This window comes from Pseudophryne corroboree, unplaced genomic scaffold, assembly GCF_028390025.1.
Source record: "Pseudophryne corroboree isolate aPseCor3 unplaced genomic scaffold, aPseCor3.hap2 scaffold_507, whole genome shotgun sequence".
NCBI lineage: Eukaryota > Metazoa > Chordata > Amphibia > Anura > Myobatrachidae > Pseudophryne > Pseudophryne corroboree.
The window spans coordinates 206,897-217,192 of NW_026970112.1; the positions used below are offsets into that span (position 1 = coordinate 206,897).

The 10,296-nt window shown below is 48.2% G+C and overlaps 1 non-coding gene across 1 annotated transcript; it reads left to right on the top strand.

Annotated features, from left to right (window-relative positions):
* Positions 1-641: 641 nt before the first annotated feature.
* Positions 642-808, top strand: LOC135030892 (U1 spliceosomal RNA). The gene has a single exon (XR_010226820.1). It is a non-coding gene; the product is annotated as a U1 spliceosomal RNA (small nuclear RNA).
* The last annotated feature ends 9,488 nt before the right edge of the window (positions 809-10,296 follow it).

The window sequence follows — 10,296 nt, forward strand, 5'->3', positions numbered from 1 at the left end:
GCCTGGGTGTGTATGTGTAGTGCTGTAGCGGCATGGACGGATACTCTAGATAAGGATACTATTTTATTGCCCCTGGGGCATATAAGAGATGCTGTCCTATATATGTGTGTATGCAAACTACAGGTGGTGCTGCATGGCTCACACCCTTTTACTTGTCTTGTAGAGCAACTCTGGAGCTGTTACTGGGTCCAGCTGCTGCAAGAAATCAGCTTGAATGCTTCAGGGGCTGGGGCATGGCCAACATGAGCCCCACACTGATGCGGGTGTATAAAGCGATCTAGGGGTCATCCAAGCGCAACCCCACAAAGGCCGCCATGCCCTGCGTGACCATTTTCTCTTTTCATATGCAGACGAGGGTTGCAGCCAACTATACCCATTGCTTGGATGACATCACCATATGCGAATCCATCTGCTGCAGGCCTTCCCCCAGGAATGCTTGCACTAGTTGTTGCATTTGGTTTGTTGTTTGGGGGGTGCTTCAGTATTAGGCAGCCTTCTGCCCTCACACATTCGTCTGAAAATGTGTTCTCCCTGCAGTTGTTGTCCCCAGATGAGAGTTCCCTTGTGCTGCCTCAGTTGAATCTCCTTTACTTGACGGAGGTGTGCCTGAGCAGCGGCCCTCCCCAGCCCTATCTCAAATCATACTTATTTTGCTTAGGTGATACCATGGTCATGAAGATTGTTTTCCCAGGGTGAGGTTCATTCATTGCATTCTGGGTATGCTGACCTCTGTGATTTCCCCAAATGTGGGAATCTCGACTGCATAATTTGTGGTAGGGGGGGGGGACTGCATTTGTGCTTTCCCCTGGTTGGCTCTGGTATAATTTAGATCTCATTGTCTCAGGTCTCTCTCCCGCCTAGTTTGCTGTCTGTTTCCACTTCTCTTTTCTTGAGCCCCTCCATTCTATGCCCTTGCGCACTATCCTGACTTCTCCCGTCTGCTTACTTTGTGCCTTCCAACGCACAATGCGAACTACAGGTGGTGTTGCAGGGCCCACACCCTTTTATTTGCATTACAGAGCAGCTCTGGAGCTGTTACAGTGCCCAGCTGCTGCAAGAAATCAGCTTGAATGCTTCAGGGGCTGGGGCATGGCCAACATGAGCCCCACACCAAAGGAGGGTGGGGGGTGTTCAATGCGAACTAGGGGTCATCCAAGCGCCCCTTTTCTCTTTTCATATGCAGATGAGGGTTCCAGCCAACTTTGGCCCACTGCTTGGATGACATCACCGTATGCAAATCCGTCTGCTGCAGACCTTTCCCCAGGAATGCTTGTACTAGTTGTTGCATATGGTTTGATGTTTGAGGGTGCTTCAGTATTAGGCAGCCTTCCGCCCTCTCATTTTCATCTGAAAAGATGTGGTCTCCCTGCAGTTGTTGTCCCCAGACAAGAGTTCCCTTGTGCTTCCTCAGTTGAATCTCCTTAACTTGACGGGGGTGTGCTCGAGCAGCCGCCCTCCACAGCCCTATCCCAACACATGCTTTTCTTGCGTATGAGATCTCTTGATCATGAAGATAGTTCTCACAGGGTGAGGTTCATCCATTACATTTTAAAGTAGGAAGGTACAAATTACATATTCAAATTACATATATGTGCTGGATTCAAATGTTTTCCCCCCTTCCTTTCTCAATTGTGCCCATCAGCAGCTATTCTAATGTTGCTGCCAATGGGTGTGACACATTCATTTCTTCTGTGGGGTACACTGGACTCCACAAGGATTCACATTGGGGTGTAGAGTAGGATCTTGATCTGAGGCACCAACAGGCTCAAAGCTTTTGACTGTTCCCAAGATGCTCAGCGCCCCCTGCTCTATAACCTCGCTTCCATGAACAGGGAGCTCAGTTTGTAGTTGGTGCCTTCAGTAGCAGGCCACTTAACAGGGGGCTGCCTCAGGCAGCCTATTCTTAGCTATTAATTTTGACAAGAAAAGAAGAACTTTTTTTTATAAGAATCTACAAGGGCTGCAGCAGGTTAGGTCTAATAGACATCTTTACTGCAGCTCCATCACTCCCAGCGGCGCAGTATACTCCCGTGCCCTGGTTGCTGGGTCACTGCAGCGGAGGCTCCGGTTTCTTCCTAAGGTCAGTCACACACACACCGCCCTCCGGGATCACGAGGCCGCTGATGAAAGGGAGGTAAGGGACTTCTGTGCCCACACTATACCGTGATCCAGCGTGGCTGTAGGGGGTGGGCCATGTGCGCACTGGCGTGGACACTGATTACTGGGCAGCCGCTCCACTAGCCACCAGGGACAGTTAAGGAGCACAGCTCTGGGGGGGTTTTCTCTTATATTAACCCCATTTTGTACTACCCGCAGTGCATTGTGATAGGTAATAGAGCCTGATTCAGGTTGGATTGCAATCGCAATAAGCAATCCAACTGCAAAAATTGCTAAGAGCATACGCATGCGCCTGCATTTTCTGCGGCACCCCGCAGATAATGCGATCGCTTCTGACTGTCAATCGGTGCTGGGGGGAAGGGGCAGCAACAATCCATTTCCAAGTCGGAGATGGAGCGGTGCATGGGCAGGGCTACAAAATGGGGTCGGCAACGGAGAAACAGGAGGCGTGGTCAGAGCTGCTGCATGACATCACATGCAGCAGCTGCGATCACAAAAATGGTGGCGGCTTCCTGCGCACACATACAGTCTGCACCAACAGGAGGCTAACCCATTTTTTATGATCACGCTGAACTGCACTGAGACTGCAATTTCAGCGTGGTCAAGAAGGGAGGCGGCATGCTGGGTGGCCCCAGCATGCGAACCAAAGGATTGCAAATTCTGTTACTTAGCAGAATTTGCAATCCTTACTGAATTAGGCCCATTGATTACAAAATGTATTTGTAAATATTTGAAGTTTTTCTTCAGGGACTAACACAAAAGATGCTTGGGGCTACTAACACATGGGTAAGCCACGTAAAGCTTCCCATGGGTCAGTGGCATCACAACGGGGTTGCGGCCCACACCCGAGTGTCACCCGCCAAGGGGGGTGACACCAAAGTGCCGGCTCCTCTTCAGTGACAGAATATGGGTGTTTCACTGTAACATTACGTGCAACACCCAGTTTCTGTCACTGTGCAGGAGCCAGCACCACTCACACACTAGTCCCCGGGTGCAGCACTCAACCCCCGGGATACCCGGAGCAACAAAATGGAGATTCAGGAAAACAGGCCACACCCCTACCTATGAGACCATGCCTCTTTTTTACCATTGCGCTGCTTATCTGCGCGCACTGCATTACAATCTCCCTCGCTGCCTCTCTGGGTGTCACCAATGATAGTGACACCTTTGCCATGCTTGTAGCAGCTGGTCCTAAGATCTACACCTCCAGCCCTGAGTGTTTGCCCTTGTGACTTGTTGATCATCATAGCGAAGCAGATTCTTACAGAAAACTGCAGGGGCTTAGATTGAAAAGAAAAACATTGACGAACCCATCATTTCAGCAACAGGGTCTGCCACACGGCTGACTGAAATGACTGGTTGGTTTGGGTCCCCACCAAAAAAGAAGCAATCAATCTCTCCTTGCACAAACTGGCTCTACAGAGGCAAGATGTCCACCTCATCATCCTCCGATTCCTCACCCCTTTCACTGTGTACATCGCCCCCCTCACATATTATTAATTCGTCCCCACTGGAATCCACCATCTCAGATCCCTGTGTACTTTCTGGAGGCAATTGCTGGTAAATGTCTCCACGGAGGAATTGATTATAATTCATTTTGATGATCATCATCTTCTCCACATTTTCTGGAAGTAACCTCGTACGCCGATTGCTGACAAGGTGAGCGGCTGCACTAAACACTCTTTTGGAGTACACACTGGAGGGAGGGCAACTTAGGTAGAATAAAGCCAGTTTGTGCAAGGGCCTCCAAATTGCCTCTTTTTCCTGCCAGTATACATACGGACTGTCTGACGTGCCTACCTGGATGCGGTCACTCATATAATCCTCCACCATTCTTTCAAAGGTGACAGAATCATATGTAGTGACAGTAGACGACATGTCAGTAATCGTTGCCAGGTCCTTCAGTCCGGACCAGATGTCAGCACTCACTCCAAACTGCCCTGCATCACCGCCAGCGGGTGGGCTCGGAATTCTTAGCCTTTTCCTTGCACCCCCAGTTGCGGGAGAATGTGAAGGAGGAGCTGTTGACGGGTCACGTTCCGCTTGACTTGACAATTTTCTCACCAGCAGGTCTTTGAACCTCTGCAGACTTGTGTCTGCCGGAAAGAGAGATACAATGTAGGTTTTAAATCTAGGATCGAGCACGGTGGCCGAAATGTATTGCTCTGATTTCAACAGATTGAATCCTGGTTAAGCGAATTAAGGGCTCCATCCACAAGTCCCACATGCCTAGCGGAATCGCTCTGTTTTAGCTCCTCCTTCAATGTCTCCAGCTTCTTCTGCAAAAGCCTGGCAGTGTCTGAACTGACTTCACGTGTGGCAAGTTCAAAGGGTTGCAGAACCTTACACAACGTTGAAATCATTCTCCACTGCGCTTGAGTCAGGTGCATTCCCCCTCCTTTGTCTATATCGTGGGTAGATGTATAGGCTTGAATGGCCTTTTGCTGCTCCTCCATCCTCTGAAGCATATAGAGGGTTGAATTCCACCTCGTTACCACCTCTTGCTTCAGAGGATGGCAGGGCAGGTGCAGGAATGTTTGGTGGTGCTCCAGTCTTCGGCACGCGGTGGCTGAATGCAGAAAGTGGCCCGCAATTCTTCGGGCCACCGACAGCATCTCTTGCACGCCCCTGTCGTTTTTTAAAATAATTCTGCACCACCAAATTCAATGTATGTGCAAAACATGGGACGTGCTGGAATTTGCCCAGATGTAATGCACGCACAATATTGGTGGCATTGTCCGATGTCACAAATCCCCAGGAGAGTCCAATTGGGGTAAGCCATTCTGCGATGATGTTCCTCAGTTTCCGTAAGAGGTTGTCAGCTGTGTGCCTCTTATGGAAAGCGGTGATACAAAGCGTAGTCTGCCTAGGAACGAGTTGGCATTTGCGAGATGCTGCTACTGGTGCCGCCGCTGCTGTTCTTGCTGCGGGAGGCAATACATCTACCCAGTGGGCTGTCACAGTCATATAGTCCTGAGTCTGCCCTGCTCCACTTAACCACGGACATGTGGACTAGTGGACCTTGGGTACAACTGCATTTTTTAGGACACTGGTGACTCTTTTTCTGAGGTCTGTGTACATTTTCGGTATCGCCTGCCTAGAGAAATGGAACCTAGATGGCATTTGGTACCGGGGACACAGTACCTCAATCAAGTCTCTAGTTGCCTCTGAATTAACGATGGATACCGGAACCACGTTTCTCACCACCCAGGCTGACAAGACCTGAGTTATCCGCTTTGCAGCAGGATGACTGCTGTGATATTTCATCTTCCTCGCAAAGGACTGTTGGACAGTCAATTGCCTACTGGAAGTAGTACAAGTGGTCTTCCGACTTCCCCTCTGGGATGACGATTGACTCCCAGCAGCAACAACAGCAGCGCCAGCAGCAGTAGGCGTTACACTCAAGGATGCATCGGAGGAATCCCAGGCAGGAGAGGACTCGTCAGACTTGCCAGTGACATGGCCTGCAGGACTATTGGCTTTCCTGTCTAAGGAGGAAATTGACACTGAGGGAGTTGGTGGTGTGGTTTGCAGGAGCTTGGTTACAAGAGGAAGGGATTTAGTGGTCAGTGGACTGCTTCCGCTGTCATCCAAAGTTTTTGAACTTGTCACTGACTTATGATTAATGCGCTGCAGGTGACGTATAAGGGAGGATGTTCTGAGGTGGTTAACGTCCTTACCCCTACTTATTACAGCTTGACAAAGGCAACACACGGCTTGACACCTGTTGTCCGCATTTGTGTACAGGATGCATACCTTCATGTCCCCATTTATCCATCTCATCAGGCGTACCTCAGATTTGCGGTACAGGATTGTCATTGCCAATTTCAGACGTTGCTGTTTGGTCTCTCCACGGCCCAGAGAATTTTCACCAAGGTAATGGCGGAAATGATGGTTCTCCTGCGAGGTGTCACAATTATCCCGTACTTGAGCGATCTCATAAAAGCGAGATCAAGAGAGCAGTTGCTGAACAGCGTATCACTTTCACTGAAAGTGTTACAGCAACACGGCTGGATTTTCAATATCCCAAAGTCGCAGTTGGTTTCTACGACTCGTCTGTCTTTCTTGGGCATGATTCTGGACACAGACCAGAAGAGAGTTTATCTCCCGATAGGAAAGGCCCAGGAACTCATGACTCTTGTCAGGAACCTATTGAAACCAAAACTTGTATCAGTGCATCACTGCACTCGAGTCCTGGGAAAGATGGTGGCATCATACGAAGCCATTCCATTCGGCAGGTTCCATGCGAGGACTTTCCAATGGGACCTACTGGACAAGTGGTCTGGGTCACATTTGCAGATGCATTGGTTGATCACCCTGTCCCCCAGGGTCAGGGTATCACTCCTGTGGTGGCTGCAGAGTGCTCACCTTCTCGAGTGACGCAGATTCGGCATTCAGGACTGGATCCTGGTGACCACAGAGGCAAGCCTCCAAGGTTGGGGAGCAGTCACACAGGGAAGAAATATCCAAGGTCTTTGGTCAAGTCAAGAGACTTGTCTTCACATCAACATCCTGAAACTAGGGGCCATATACAATGCCCTACGTCAAGCGGAGACCTTACTTCGCGACCAACCGGTTCTGATCCAGTCAGACAACGTCACCGCAGTGGCTCATGTAAACCGCCAAGGCGGCACAAGGAGCAGAGTGGCGATGGCACAAGCCACCAGAATTCTTCGCTGGGTGGAGAATCACGCAAGCGCACTGTCAGCAGTGTTCATTCTGGGAGTGGACAACTGGGAAGCAGACTTCCTCAGCAGACACGACCTACATCCGGGAGAGTGGGGACTTCATCAGGAAGTCTTTGCACAGATTACAAGTCGGTGGGAACTGCCACAGATAGACATGATGGCGTCCCGGCTCAACAAAAAGCTACAGAGGTATTGCGCAAGGTCAAGAGACCCTCAGGCAGTAGCTGTAGACACCCTAGTGACACCGTGGGTGTTCCGGCCGGTCTATGTATTTCCTCCTCTTCCTCTCATACCCAAGGTGTTAAGGATAATAAGACAAAGAGGAGTGAGAACAATCCTCATTGTTCCAGATTGGCCACGGAGGACCTGGTATCCGGATCTGCAGGAAATGCTCACAGAAGATCCGTGGCCTCTTCCTCTAAGACAGGACCTGTTGCATCAGGGGCCCTGTCTGTTCCAAGACTTACCGCGGCTGCGTTTGACGGCATGGCGGTTGAATGCCGGATCCTAGCAGTGAAAGGCATTCCGGTTGAGGTCATCCCTACGCTGATAAAGGCTAGGAAGGATGTAACGTCAAAACATTACACCGTATATGGTGAAATTATGTTTCTTGGTGTGAGGCCAGGAATGCTCCTACGGAAGAATTCCATCTGGGCCGTTTCCTTCACTTCCTACAAACTGGAGTGAATTTGGGCCTAAAATTAGGCTCTATTAAGGTCCAGATTTCGGCCTTATCCATTTTCTTTCAAAAAGAATTGGTTTCTCTTCCAGAAGTTCAGACTTTTGTAAAAGGAGTGCTGCATATTCAGCCTCCTTTTGTGCCTCCGGTGGCACCTTGGGACCTTAACGTGGTGTTAAGTTTTCTAAAATCACACTGGTTTGAACCACTTAAAACGGTGGAGTTAAAATATCTCACATGGAAGGTGGTCATGTTATTAGCCTTGGCTTCGGCTAGGCGAGTGTCGGAATTAGCGGCTTTGTCACATAAAAGCCCATATTTGGTGTACCATGTGGATAGAGCGGAATTGCGGACCCGTTTTCAATTCCTACCAAAAGTGGTCTCATCTTTTCACATGAACCAACCTATTGTGGTGCCTTTGGCTACGCGTGACTTGGAGGATTCCGAGTTACTTGATGTGGTCAGGGCTTTGAAAATTTACGTGGCCAGGACGGCTAGAGTCAGGAAAACTGAAGCGCTGTTTGTCCTGTATGCAACCAACAAGATTGGTGCCCCTGCTTCAAAGCAGGCTATTGCTCGCTGGATTTGTAACACGATTCAGCAAGCGCATTCTATGGCTGGATTGCAGTTACCGAAATCGGTCTAGGCCCATTCCACGAGGAAAGTGGGCTCTTCTTGGGCGGCTGCCCGAGGGGTCTCGGCACTACAGCTGTGTCGAGCTGCTACTTGGTCAGGTTCAAACACCTTTTCAAAATACTATAAGTTTGATACCCTGGCTGAGGAGGAACTCATGTTTGCTCAATCGGTGCTGCAGAGTCATCCGCACTCTCCCGCCCGTTTTGGAGCTTTGGTATAATCCCCATGGTCCTTACGGAGTCCCCAGCATCCTCTAGGATGTTAGAGAAAATAAGATTTTAAACCTACCGGTAAATCTTTTTCTCGTAGTCCGTAGAGGATGCTGGGTGACCGTCCCAAGTGCGGACTACTTCTGCAATACTTGTATATAGTTATTGCTTCAATAAGGGTTATGTTAGAGTTGCATCAATCCTGCACTGATGCTACAGTATGTTGTTTTTTCGTACTCATAACTGGGTAGTTTATCACAAGTTATATGGTGTGATTGGTGTGGCTGGTATGAATCTTGCCCTGGATTAACAAAATCCTTTCCTCATACTGTCAGTCTCCTCTGGGCACAGTTTCTCTAACTGTGGCATAGAGGGGCATAGAGGGAGGAGCCAGTGCACACCCAGAACTAAAGTCTTTCTTAAAGTGCCCATGTCTCCTGCGGAGCCCGTCTATCCCCATGGTCCTTACGGAGTCCCCAGCATCCTCTACGGACTACGAGAAAAAGATTTACCGGTAGGTTTAAAATCTTATTTTCTACTTTATTCTTTTCTATCCTAGTTTATTACGACCAACTTTCATCCAAGGAGTTTGATATTCTACTACCTGCATGCAATTTAAATTGCTTAAATTGTTTATATGGTTGATTTGTCCTTCACAATCCATAATCTGCAACTTGGATGTACTTGTGTCATTGAAAATCTTATAATAAAAATGTTTATATATTGAAAAAAAAAGTTATAAGACATATGCCTACCTACTAAATGGGGTAAAATTAGGGGATTCTGTACTGGAAAAGGACTTAGGTGTCCTCATAGATAGCAAGCTAAGCAGTAGTACCCAAAGTAGGACTGCAGCAAAGAAGGCTAATAAGATATTAGCATGCATAAAACGGGGTATTGATGCTAGGGACGAGAGTATTATACTCCCGTTATATAAATCACTAGTGAGGCCACACCTTGAATACTGTGTACAGTTCTGGGCACCGTACTACAAAAAGGATATCCTGGAGCTTGAAAAGGTACAGAGGAGGGCGACCAAACTAATTAAGGGCATGGAGATGATGGCATACAAGGAAAGGCTTGAAAGACTAGGCATGTTTACATTGGAAAAGCGGAGACTAAGAGGGGATATGATCAACATCTACAAATATATAAGGGGACAATACACAGAGCTTGCGTGGGACCTGTTTCTGGTTAGATCAACACAGAGGACTCGTGGACACTCGCTCAGGTTAGAGGAGAGGAGATTCCGCACAATACAGCGTAAAGGCTTTTTCACGGTAAGGACAATACGTGTTTGGAATTCCCTGCCCGAGGGAGTTGTAATGGCGGAATCTGTCAACACCTTTAAGAATGGGTTAGATAAATTCCTATTGGATAAGGATATCCAGGGGTATGGTGCATAGTCATGCATTATAATTACTATAAATAGGGATAAAATGCAATGGCTGACAGCAGCATCAGTCAGACATTTTAGTAAAATCATCATGCATAGGACACCACAAATAGGTTGAACTCGATGGACAATTGTCTTTTTTCAACCTCAGATACTATGTTACTATGTTACTATGTAATATTTGAAGAAACAAAATAAAATAAAGCTATGTATTGGGTTTCACTAACAAGCACATTGGAAGACTTGACTACTGTTAAAAGACATGCATTACATGGTATAGAGCCACAAACCACAATGTAGTAAAATAAAAACAAACTTACATGTGTATCAAACCTATGTGAGGCTTACATTGATAGTGCAAGATCAACACTCTATCAACTGTGCAAACTAGACTGCACATAAATGCCATAAAATTTATCTGAGATTTTAGTAAATAAGGCCTGTTGCTGTCCGGGTCACACAGCCGTCACGGCCCCGCCCCCATACGGTCCGGTCATGTCTGCGTTGTCCTGACTGTGCCCCCAAAATGGCGGCACAACGCCGCTGGCCCGACTCCTCCTGCCCAGTGAC